This window comes from Struthio camelus, chromosome Z (genome assembly GCF_040807025.1).
Source record: "Struthio camelus isolate bStrCam1 chromosome Z, bStrCam1.hap1, whole genome shotgun sequence".
Classification (NCBI taxonomy): domain Eukaryota; kingdom Metazoa; phylum Chordata; class Aves; order Struthioniformes; family Struthionidae; genus Struthio; species Struthio camelus.
Window position 1 is genome coordinate 41,923,361 of NC_090982.1, and position 13,768 is coordinate 41,937,128.

The 13,768-nt window shown below is 36.4% G+C and overlaps 1 long non-coding RNA gene across 8 annotated transcripts in view; it reads right to left on the reverse strand.

Moving 5' to 3' along the window:
• Positions 1-13,768, reverse strand: part of LOC138064737 (uncharacterized) — a 63,266-nt gene that overhangs the window by 24,905 nt on the left and 24,593 nt on the right. For all 8 annotated transcript variants that reach the window (XR_011137989.1, XR_011137984.1, XR_011137985.1 and 5 more), the window contains one exon: positions 1,250-1,338. This is a non-coding gene — a long non-coding RNA (uncharacterized lncRNA). The remainder of the gene's footprint in view (positions 1-1,249; positions 1,339-13,768) is intronic.

Consider the following 13,768-nt stretch of genomic DNA (forward strand, 5'->3'; position numbering starts at 1 on the left):
AGCACCTACGTTCGAGACAGCTGAGCACCAGGCTCAGGCAGAGCTCAGCTGTTGGCAGGAAGAGCTCTGAGCAAATGTATAACATGAATAATAAGAACCCACTACTGAAACTTTGTTTTGGGTGTCTGTGGTCCCTTGGCCTTATCCGTTTCAGGTTCAATTAAAAAGGAAATGCTCAACATTTCCACTTCCTTCCAGCAAGCTATCTCCTAACTATCCACTGTCTTCACTCTGCAGAGGGTACTACAAAATTTGCCTGTTTAGTGATTAACACGATAGGGTCCCCCTCTGGTTTAGGTTACTGAATTATATGGCACGCTAGAAAGCCTGCCTTTTGGTGCACCTTCAGATAATTTATTAAGTGTTTGTAGTTTGCTCGCGTGTATTTTGAGTTAAAGACCACCTGCAAATCCACTAGTTTCTGCAAGCCACAGAATGAGCTAATAATAAAAATGTTCCTGCATTATTAAAAAAAAGAATATAAAAATAAAAAATATGTTGAGATTTCCAATAAGATTATGTTAACAGTACTGTTGTTTAAAGAGATTATTCTGACTTAATTCTTAAACAAGAGAATGGTTAGCTATTTCAGGGCATTTATATAACTTCTCAAGAACAACAATAAATAACTCGGGTCCACCAGAAGATGTTAGCAAGACAGTCAGCTAAGGATGAGTCAAATAGCTATTAGTCATATTTGTATTGTGTGACACTCCTGACAACATACCAGCTGTCAAAATGCAATGTACTTTGCACCTACCATATTACCACCTATAGACGATGATGCATTCAGCAGCTAAAGCAAGGCTAAAGATGATGTAAATGTCAGGGAACTTTGCTTAGCTAGCAAAGTAGCCGAACAGCATCAGTTTTTTTAATTCCCAAATAGTAAAGTGCATAATCATGGTTATGAAAAGCATTCTCTACTCTGCACAAGCATACTGTGGACCAAGCATCAGAATAACATCTATGAGCAAAATTAAACATGGTGCTTCACTGAAGTTAGTAAAATTCTGTTTAATCACCCTTGTGCTGATTTCGATACTATTACTTATATCCAGCTAATACCGAGCATTACAGAAAACTGAATTTTAACACAATAGCATTTTAAACTAAAGGGTGGCTGCTTCTGAATCATGACGTTCAGACAGAACTTAAAGTTTTTCCAAGTATTCAGTGAAAGCTGAATTGCAGTATAATTTTCATTATATCATTTGAATATGAGCTATTCTTTTACAGGGATACTTACATGAGAGAGCTGTAGATGCATCCTGGGTTCAGGATCAAGAAACTGTCATCTGACGCTTAAATGTCTTGTGCTGTCAACATCCCCATCTCCTAAGGAAAAAAACACATTAACAGCTGGGGCAAATTCACAGTGGAAATATGGCAAAGGGTCACAATGTACAGTAAGATGCAGTTTCACAGTTGTCACTCTAAAGAAAATAGTGCAATCAGCGTCTCAGCGGGTGTCCCAGATAATCTGTTTTTACCTGAAGAAGCCTTTTGGAGGCTTTGGCAATACCTCCCTGCTCCTCTCTCTAGAGGAGCTTAGCTCCGCTTCACTGTCAGTGGCCTCACTCCAAGGGAGAGGACAGGCAAGAAGAGTCCCCCAGGCTGCCTAGTCCCAGCCCTTCTCACCACGACGCTGCCGACGGTCACCTCAAGAGCTCCGGCATCTTCCTAAATGCAAGTGCGGAGATTCTGGACAGCCCATAACACAGACCAGAGAAATAAAAAGCTTCCTTTGTCTTCGAAGGGGCGATGAAATACAAAATTCAACTGATCTTTTTTTTTTTTTTTCCTAGTGCCCAGGCTACTTGTCATAAGAACAGAGCAACAAAACCTCCAGAATAGGGTTAGAATAGTACAAAAAGAGAAAACAGTTAGTTGGTTAGTTGCCTGAGACTTCATATCCTCCTTTTTCAGTCCTGTTGTGTTTCACATATAATGAAAGCAAGGATAAAATACATTGTAATACTGCCGATCAAAATGAGCACACTACAAAGTAAATTACTTTTAATATTTCCCTGTGCTGGATAAGAAAGTAAGAATAACTGCACTGGATTAGAGTAAAGACCCACGTAGCCCCTCTCTTAAAAAGTGGATGCCTGAAGAATCTTCTTATAACAGAGTAAGCATATTTCTGCCAGAATCCAGTACTTTGAAGTCCATGGACTTCCTGAGTCAAAACTCATGTAGCCTTGTGTTTCTTAGCTCTTGATGGACTGATTTGCCATCAATAAAAATGTATGCTTCTTCTTCCTTTGTAAATCAGCATAACCAAGCTGAAAATTAAAAAAAAAAAAAATCTGGAAAAATTTATTCTCACACACCCTGCTAGGTTTTTTTTCAAAGCTGCCATTTATTTTCTATTTGAAACGGTTTTGTCAAATAGCTTAATCTTGTATCTGTATAAACTGAGCTACCAGCAACACACTAAAAAAATGCTGCAAATTCAATGCCAACCTATGACATACGACGTTATGCTGCTGCTAGTACTAGAAATGGAATCGGAGAAAGGACATTTCAAAAATAACTCCCAAAGTTCTTAAATTGTTGCAACAATTGCCTCACATGGGAATATAGATAACAATATAGTTTACAATGGACTATAAGTGGATTCAGTTTATAAAAAGAATACCCATATTTTCAGTAACTGTAGTTCATCATATTTTTAGAGCAATTTTTTAATGGCATATTTGAAATCTTCCAAAACATTCATAGATTTTTTTTGTTCCCCATAAAACCCAAGCCAATTTTACTTAGAATACCACCTATTCCAAAAATTTTTGAATTAATTAAGTACTTGATGTATTTGACTTCTATTCATCTGATTTGCGGTAACACGGACAGCTCAAGTACACTCCAGTTCAGCTGAGAACCTGCCATTTCACATGCCAACAATAAACCTGTATTTCAACCTGCTGCTTTTCCCCTCACCTCCCACTCCATCACCTGATTCGGAGGGGATACAATTCTATTCAGTCCTTTATACAGTGCTCCTTTTCATCAGGTCTATCTGAAGCGCTCTGATCTCTACGAAATGGGCTCTACAGAGTCTTTCTAGGAAGCGTATTATGTTTTCTAACTTTCATCAGACCATGATATAATAGCAGGAAGACAGTGAATCATCTGCTTGCTAAGCTTCGGGAGTATCTGAAGAGCATTAGCTGCAAAGCCACGTCCCATGCTCCTACATGGCATATAAGGCTGGCCTGGCACCAGCATGATGAAATCTCTCTCTCTGTATCTTTCATTTGTTTCAGTATCTGCTCATTATTTTCACTAATTCTCTTTGACCTTTGCATTTGGTTTCTCTTGGCTGGTTCCCTGGAAGCTCTACATTTTTTGAATTCAAGTACTCCAACAACTTTTGCAGCCACTCAGTTTATCTTGATATACTTTATTACCCTAGAGATTTTCAGTTTACACTGGCTTAATGCAATATCTTGACTGTGTTATACCAAGAACCAGGAGAAAAAGATTCTGTACTATGAATTTTTCTTTCTGTTATGCAGGAGATAAGCTGATTTAGTAATGTTAGCTAGTAAAAATAGATAGAAAGCAACGTAATTTATTGTGGCTGCTACTAGCGACAAAAAGAAAGTCTTCTGAAGAGAGCATATATTTATTTTACTCAAGAAGGCCTGTTTGTTTATCTCATAGAGCAGCTAAAACTAACATATTTTGTAACATACTTGTGTCTTGATATTATGCCAAACTACTTTGAATGTTTTCCTTAATCTCTCCTCTGACATTAGTATGAAAAGGTAACTAAGCGTTTATGGAGATTGCTTCTTTGCTTAGAAAATTCCTTAAGAGAAAATTATATTTAGTTTAGTCAAAGTTGGACAGGAAATATTTCCCAGCATGTCTGGATTTTAGCGAACGATCTTTAAATTCAAAGCTCTGAGCCATGTCAGCAACTCCAGTTTGTTGTTTCAGGCTTGCAGACCCAGGTAATCTTCACCAAAACCAAGAAATCATTCTCATTAAGACAATCTTTTGCTTTTCCCCTTAGCCACATGTTCTAAATTATGCAAATGAACAAAAAGAATATAGCAGTGAAAATAACGATACACCCTCCACACCCAGATTACAGCGCAGCTTTCAGGGCATGGAGACCAAGGATATACAAAACAGTCCTGAACAACAAGAGCAGTGATGAAAAAAAAAAATTAAAGAAAATACACACACACACACACACACACACAATATGCAATAAAATATAAACATACACACATACTTCTAGAGAAAGCAAAATATTTCAGCAAATGCTAGCTTTTTCTAGTACATATGTATAATGCCAGAGAACAGACAGGACTGATTGCCAGATTTCCAGCACGCATACATTTCACTCTCTCTATATAAAGGCGTCAAGAAAAAGAACATTTTATTATTTCTTATTTCTTGGATCTTTCAAATAATTAATTTCATCATACTAGCATCCACTTTCATTTATTCAAAGTATTAAACAGATAGCACATCTGTATCTGATACTTCACAAACATCTGATCTGTTAAGAGTTACGCTTAAACGTGGGCAGTTTTCCTCTCAGGACAAATTATGGTCAAATTATGGAGGGCCCGCTTTGTGAAGTGAAGTTGGGCAACAACAAATTAAGTATAGCTTAATAGGCCTCATACAACAAAAACACTGTGTCTCCAACTTCCTTCCCAGTTACACCCCTTAGAAGACTTTGGCTCCAGAGGAAGGAGAGGGTTATTACTGAAAGATTATTACAGTCCAGTATTGGCTTATATCATGACATCTTCACGTGTCTTAAGAACCAGTAAGTAAGTAGCACTTGCAGGACTCTGTAAAGCATCACTTCTTTACATAATAACTGTTACTATATGCTTTTTTCACGTGTTCCTTAACTCCTGAGGGAAATGCAGCCTGTTGTGAGCCTCCTCCCCTCTAAGATGATTCATCTTCGCAGTGAAAACCAAAAAGAACATTATAAACTACCACATTTTTTATACCCTGGAACATCTATGAGATTATTCTAACAATTTCTTGCCCTGTACAATTCATAGCTGAAGGCAAATTGACTGCATTGCTGTTACAGTACAAGGAGGCTTTGGCATAAGACAATATGCATTTTGCTACTAATGTTCTGCAATGCATGGCCTGTGTTAAAGGAAATAATTACTGCCCCAGAAGGAAGTACTACTTTTAGTGTTGGTTTATCAAAATTTAACACCTGCAGATAATATTAGCAGCAGACAATTAACAGTATGTATAGGATAACAGTTAAAAGATAGATTGTTACCAGTTTCTTTCACAAAAATTTTAAATTAAAATACTATTGTTAAAACTGCTTATACAGGATAAGGCTTTCAGCTGTATATGCACATTGCCTGTGCTGGAGGAAGAGGGTTTGTTCCTTTCTGGATTTTTTGAGGCAAATTTTTCTAAGCCGGTAAATAATTTAACAAATCTTACAAGCACTAAACATACTAAGTCAAAATGTGCATGCGGCTTTTAAGGTGTCCACGTTAGTGGAATGATGTAAATATCCTTTAGGAAAAAGTATTTATACTATGGCAAAACTACTATATTAGTAAATCCAGAGTTAATCAATGCAACCTAATTAGTTGAAAATGATCTATTCGTCATGAAGAAATTCCTTAACATTGAATGGCATGCAAATTCTCATGTCCTATGAGACATGGAAATGATGAGACCTGTTTTGGAAATGATGGCAAAAGCACATGTCACTGCAGGAATTACTCCAGTAACTTTCTGGCAGAACGTATGCCATTTTGAATCATGCCGTTGTCACCATAGAAACACGGCTATCTTTATAACAAACAAAGTTTTCATGGTATTTACAGTGAACAAGAACTCAGCTCTAGGAATATAATCCTCTTACGTGAAGAATTCTCCTAGGAATAACAAATTCCATATTTGCTATTCAAATTGAACTGCTACCCTGTGATAGGGCAATTTATGGCACGTGCAGAGACTTTTTTTCTTTTTTTAAATGTGAAACCCAAGACTATTTTCATGATATATATCTTCGCCTACAACAAGTTTTAGTCACTCTTCCACGCAGAACACAAAATAGAAAATATTATTTATGTAGCACTGGCAGCATGCTAGACATGTATGTTGGGCCACCATTTTCCATAGCTTAACGACTGTTCTGAAGTAAGCAGCTACTCTTCTCCTTCCTTGCAGTAACAAGTCCTACAAAGATGTCTCGAGCATGCATACGGTTTAGAGTTAAAAAATTGATTTTTAACACCCTGTTGATATCTTCAAAAGCCCTTTTTCATCATACTTTGTTTTTAAGCAAACCTAGAGCACATCTTGCTCAGCTGGTCCCCCAAAGTAGCTGCACACAAAGTACCTAAATGCAGAGGCCCGAGGAAGCAGTAAGATGAAAAGTAAACCCAAGAAACTTAGGTGAACACATCAAGAACTCTTTTTAAGATCAAGATCTTTTGAATTTATGGCTTTCACTTTTCACCTTTTTTTTTTTTCCCCCACAGTTCTTAATTCAGTGCCCAGACACTTCAGTAACAGAATCACAGGATAGCTGCGGTTGGCAGAGGGCTCTGGAGATTGTCTGGTCCAACCCCCTGCTGAGGCAGGGTCAGCTGGATGCAGCAGGTTGTCCAGGACCGTGTCCGGTCAGGTTTTGAACATCTCCAAGCATTGGAGACTCCACAACCTCCTTGGGCAACCTGCTCCAGTGTTCAACCACCCACAGTTACTCAAAACAAAAAAAACACCGTCCCCACTTTGATTCAGAACTCTTTCCTCTCCCCTAAATTACAATATACTGTAGTCTTTCAGATTCTTTTAGTATGTATCACATTCCTTCAAAACTAAATCGGATAGTGAAGATGAAGGAAAAGTCTCAAATTGCACATTTAAAGGATCAATGTCCAAAAAACATTTTTTATTTTTATTTTTTTTTACTTTTTCCCTACTTTTTTGTTCTTTTGCTGTTCCATTCAACCAAGAATGTAAAATTATATAAATATTTGTCAAGCTAAATGTTTGTTCTATTTTAGGTTGTAAAGTAAACCTGAAGTACAAAATGAAATACAAAGACAGAGGAACAAGAATAAATATTGTGGACCAAATTTTGAAATGTTTCATTTGAAAGTACTAGAAGTATCTTATGAAGAAGTATCCTGTTTTTTGGATCACTGTTCTCTGAACAAAGTAACATATATAAATATATATTTTACATACCTCTAATATCTTCCCTTCTGAAATCTTTATTTCCTTGATGAAAAGGTAGTTGCCAAATGCTTTTTTGACCAATTCTTGTAGTTTTCTTAAAGATATTAGCAAACATGTCTTCATTTTCCTGTTTACATTTCCAAGATGTAAGATTTGGATTTCCTTTTTAACTAATTATGTTGCACTGATTAACTTTGGATTTACATTGCCAAGAAATGTAAATTTACATTTACATTTTTAATTCCGGATGGGTGAGAATTCTGTGTCTTTCATAAAGGTTTTTCTTTTCATCAACGGCTTAAAAGATGAATTATATAACATAATAATTTAAAAAGTCTTCAACGAGCTGAATAAACATTTCCTCCTTTTTCCATTACTTACTTAGGTCAGCCACATCAAATTATAAAGATCCTAAAATTATAGAGCAGTTTGATAGCTGTCAAATTTCCAATCATCTCCATATTTTCTGTATTTCTAAAGATGCAGGTGTTCCCAGTCCCTAACAGCTACGCATCAGAAACCGGCCAAGCCAGCAAATACAGTCAACAATGATGGACTCAGAAGCCTAAAATAAACAGAACTTACCTTCTGCTCTTTCCTTCAAGATATCTGCAATGATATCTTAGTTTTAGGAAAGTTTTATGAAACCGAACTTGACGCTTGAAAGTCGATTTTTGAATATATGCCGTATAAAACATAGTTATAAATGTTCACTAGTAGGTGAAATACTAAACAGGAAACAAAATATATTCTCAGCACATTTCATGTTCTCATAATAAATTGATCATTCTGAAAAACAGGAAACATACTAAGAAAGCTAATGAATTGTTGCTTTAACACAGTTCATCAAGATACGGCCTTTAAAGATCAAGATAAAAAAAAAAAAGAGGGTGAAGGTAATTTTCTGGAATTAAATTCACTTTTTGTAAAATACAATTAAATATTTATCAGTGAATTACAAATGTTAAATTTGTACTACAAATCTCAGAGCAAATTGCTCTGCATTGCTCTTGACCCAGAGAGCACTGAGGAAGTGCACAACATTGAATTTTACTTTTTGATTATTGATGATGAATCTTTCAAGCACAAGAAACTTCTAATTTGCCTCAGTTACAACTTTCAGTGTTGTAACTTTGTCAGTGATGAGATGCAAGAGCTGCTCCGATCCCTTAAGCATCATGTAATTAACAAATACTTGATGGAAAAAGTGCAACACCTTGTAAATAAGATGTGCAAACAGTTGTTCAAAATTACGGCAGTGTTCAAGGAGATGCACACAAAGCTTAAGAAAATTTCACAGCTACTCATGCTATCTTCATGTCATATAAACTTGCTCAACATAATGACGCTTGCAAAAATAAGACCTTCAGACAACTTCTGAACACGTCTTCAGTTATTTTATTATATTTTCAACCCATGCGCTTTGCCTGAGCAAACGACATTTTCATGGAATAAAGTCACCTTTATGGTGATGACTAAGTCACTCCTGCAAGATTTCTTTGCCTTCTACTGTGTTTCACAGAAGACCTCAGTCCTGTATTTTCTCTAGGCTTTCCTGACAGCGCTCAAATTTATATGCACATATTGGTGCTTTCCAGTCATTTAATTGGGCTTTACCGTAACTCTTAGCCACTTATAAGCAGTTGCTTCAGTAGACTTATAGTTTCAAAACAATGATTACATGTCCTTGATCTTCAAGTTCCATTACCAGAAGTGACTTAAGGTACTAAGGACTTTCAACTTCATTGAGAGACAAGAGACTTCAAAGATCTTCAAAGACAGATAGATGTTGATCTCTGCAGAATATGATTTCTCAGTGTTTTTGCCCAAGAGTTGGAAACCTACAGCTCCATGTTAGACCACATGGCTCTGCTATGCAGCAAATGGTGAGAGTACAACCCCAAAAATGAGACGAGCACCAGTGTTGGCAGTTTGTCTTCGGTGTTGCTTAAACTAGAAACGTTAAGGGTCTTACATTTACTATGGACGCATAACCTCAAACCCTTCCCTGGAGGCAGGTACCTTTGCCTGCCCTTTTACACAGTACAGGGCTAACCCAGCGGCACGGGAGGAGATGTGGCACTCCTCTTGCGCAGGAGCCCCATCATTACCTCCCTCACTGACAGTGTGAGCAGTGTGAGCTCTGTTGAACACAAGTTTTCTAATCGTTGTTAGATTACAATAGATTAATTGGGAAAAGGACTGGAGAGTCTGGTTTTCCCTAGTGCAAGAAATAGTTAATTAAGCAATTAATCCAAGCACAGTAGAGTTCCTTAAAAGGAGAAAAAGAGAAAAAAAGAAATCTTCATTTTAAGAACATCTTGGCTAGGACATTCACCTGGGACATAGTAGATGGGGGCTCAAGACTTCTCAGGGAAGTACAGCAGACAAACGGATCCTCTTTTTTAGAAAATATCCAGAAAATATTATTATAGAAAAGTAAAGAACAAATGTAGCTTCTATCAATGAAATAATCCACTTTCAGACATCTAATGTTCTTCTATTTGAACATACATTAATCCTGTCAAAACATTCCCAGATACCACTGTCACCAGACCAGTGGAATAGAATAAATACAATAGGCATATCCTTTAACTGCAGGATCTAGGATATTGTGGTCCTATGAGAAAGTTCTCAGTAATTCAGAATATACTAAACATGATTTGTACTCAGTTTTTGTGACAACCTAATCTTTCTTTCTGGATTATTTTCTTTCAATTAGCTTTGTCAATAAAGTGAATTTGTTAGTGTTAACTCACTTTATTTCCAAACAAACGAAATAAGAAATAACAGTTATTTCAAGAGTCTCTCTTTCCCCATGCAAATCACACATATGCTTGGAAGATAGACGTTTTTATATTGTAATAATGACAGTAGCTAAAGAAAACATTTGTATATAAAATTAGAAGCTATGATGAATATGGTCCAGGATTTATTAGTGGGAACTGTAACAATGTATCTTGAAAATTTAACAATGATCAGAAGAAAGTATTTATGCTCCTAACATTGTATTTCACTTCTCATTATTTTCTCCTTCCCCTTCCCCTGCAACACCCTCAAAAAAGCTAATGGCATTATAATTTCATCAAAGATAGCACATTTTTTTCTTTTGGAAGGTCCAGATGGAGATCAGGGAACCAAATCTCTCACTTGACAGGAGAGTATCCCTAAGCATTCAACAGTGAAATAAAGGAGACACACAAGAAGGACTCTGTGGACCCTATGCACCATTGCAAAGAGTTTCACTGCAAGTGTCCCAAAATGCTTTAACAAGTCCTTTAACTCATCTTAATAATGCCAAATGTTTTGTTGTCTTGGTGCATTTGAACTTCTTGGGAGATTTGACCTGAATTCCCACATCATTTAGGCCACTCTGAAGCACCATTTTTCAACAGGTAAACGACTAACCAAAAGAATTGGTGTTTTATCAACTCCAAGGCTGGAGAATTACTAGCCACTTGAGTTCGAACACTATTAGATGTATTTTTCTTCAGAATCTGGTTACCCACAAGGGATTGCTAACATGAATTTAAGATGCTTGTTTTTTCTAAGATGAGGAGGATAGTACTTCAGAGAGTGCCAGGAAGAATGGTTAGGAACGTGCATAGAAGTCCTTCTGTTCTGCACTGGAAGGAGTCCAGTTCAACCCCTTCTGATGCACACCAGATTTAAAAGTCTTAAATTTTTTCCCAAATGTTTCTTCTTTGTACCCCTATGCCCCAAACACAATGAACAACATCGAATATAGACCACACAATTGTTGCAGAAATTTTCTCTCATGTACAGAAAATGTCTTACGTGATTTTTACGGTTTGCTTTGATTTTAGTATGAATGCTTGTTAAATGGCAATGACTTTCAGATGGAAAGAGGTTTATTCTTTCCAAAGACTGGGATTTAAGACAGTCAAGGGATCAGCGAGCTCATTTTTCAGATTTTCGTCAAATTTGTCCTCTTACTGGTAGCTCACTTTTAAATTAAGATGATACCCTACACTGTAAAAGAAAGTGAATTTTAAGGGTGTTTGTGTTTTTTCAATAAATAGGAAATATACTATGAAAAATAGCATATTACGTTTAGGCAACAAGAATGTATGTGCACCAAGCATTAATACAAGTTTGTGAGTTCTTGTTTCTCTATTCTGTTAATCTTTGATTAACTGTAAGATCTTAATCTTTTAAAAAAAGCAAATTCTATGCTCACTACAAAAAAGTTGCAAGTTAGAAGTTCAGACAAAAAATAGATAAGATATATGCAATTTGCGAGATGTTCAAAGCCATTAGAATGAAACTTGAAGCCAAGGGCTACAGAAAGCACTTTTCTCATTGTTAAAATCATCAACTTGGGGGACGCAGACTTTGTTCAGAATGAGATACAATGATGTATCAAATAGACTTTTGAAAGCATACCTAGCCTGTCTCCGATTTCGTTTAATTTTAAATAAATACACTTCCAAAGCAAAGGGAAACACAATAAATTAAACTAACGTCTAATCTTAGAGCGTATGAGCACCAAAAGCAGCGAATAGACCCTGTAATGGTTAGAGAAATTATTCCTTTGGAGAGACTAAACACCCAGACAAGCTGATTAGTAATTCCATTTCCGTTTATAGAAAGATGGCATTTGCAAATTCATTTTATTTAGATTTAATTAGCATATATTGGTAAAACTCCTCTATAGTAGATTTATATAAGTCTTGCAGATGCTCAAAGGATTTAAAGTGCGCATATTTTACCAATATAAATGTCCTAAAATATATATGTCCTCCCCCTAGCCTCCCTTGCAAAAGAAAATATGAATGAAAAATGAGATAGCTGTCAATCAAAATAAGAGCCTTTTCATTTCGAATGACTTGCACTCTGAAGAATTTTCTGGCATTAGGATCCTAACGTATTTCGTTTGTGGGCAACGGGCATAAAAAGCAACATGCAGACAATAAGCCAGGGTAGCTCCACAGTAAAGATAATTTATATACCCTGCTTGAGAAGTAGCTGTTCGCCAAAACACTGAAAGCTTAATTAACTACTGCTGAATTTGAGTTATTGCCTGTATTTGCTTTCGTGTGATACATACCTAGAGCTTCCACTTGAGTCAATATGCCACAGAGGGCTCCTTACTGTAGGATTTGTTGTTACTATCTCTCAAATACTTTAAATTACGATACATTAATTTATAGACATTCTTTTCTATATAGAATATCCTATGTGCCTAACTTGTATCAATTCAATCTTTAGAAGCATATTTCTGGTCACTGAAGCGTGGAAAAATAATATGCTGAGAAATACCCAAGCACATATTCTTGTCAACGTACAAAAGGAGTGTTATTTACTTAAATATGTTTAACTGTTTGACAGTTATTTCATTAAGTTTAATTCGCTGAAGCCCATCTATCACACAAGATATTTTTTAGCAAAAAATGTATAAATAAAACAGCTAAGGGCTCAGTATAATGTCTTATTACCCATCACTCAGTTCCATCCTCACTGCCCACAAAAATCACTTTATATTGTTAAATCATCAATTACTATTATGTTACCACATACAAAATACTGATTTAAAATATTACTACTCCTGAAAATAGAATATGTTAAACATGAATATGAAATTGAGGATGTTTTCCAGAAGGTCGTATGTGGTTTTTTCTATTCTTTTACTTACTTGTGAAGTTCTATATTTAATGTCATTATCCTTCTATCTAGCAGTGAGCTACCTAGCATCATCCACGGATCCAAAATCATGTCCAGCATGTCTAACATCAAGGACAGTAAATTACTAGGTCTCAGGCTGGGATTAGCCTTGATTACAGATAAACCTAGATTATATCACAAAGACCTTCATTCAACCAAGTTCATTCTATTGCCAAACACTGTAACTATAGAAAGAAAGACGAGAAGAAAAAAGAGAGACAGACAGACAGACAGACTGAAGTCTCAACAGAAACCTCTCTGGCCCACAGAAAAGGAATGATGGTTTTCCTTGAATCAGTGGCAAAACCTGAACGATTCTTTGGAAGTTTCAAGGATATTTAGCATAATGAGAAAATACTACTACCTGAGCTGCTATTAAGCTAGCCTCCATTGTGAGAGAGCAACAAAAATGGCACTGTGGACTTCTATACCTACATTTTCTTTCACTTTAGCGTTCCACAGCAAATAAGTGATATTATAAGTAGAAAAACATTTTTCTACCTGCCAGCTTTATAAACTCAACCTGCTAAGCGGCATCCCTGCAGGAGGACTTAGGCTCTCAATGACGATGCAGTGAGTGCACAAACCACAGCCTCACTGATGTACAAGCAATCCCTTGGTCTTCAGAGCTTGGGCATAATTGATTGGAGCCCATAAACAACACTAAATTGTTGACGATGTACCAGAAGGGCCAGAATCCAATTTATTCCGGCCATGCCGCCTCTGCATTGCTTGGTAGAGTATATGCAGCAAATCTTACCTCTATAACTCAAGTCAGCAGACACGTAGCTGAGTACATGAAAGGACACATTAGTTGAATAATAAACTCTCTCTCTGATAATCACTTGTCACAGTAGTGCTGCATGTTAAGCACAGC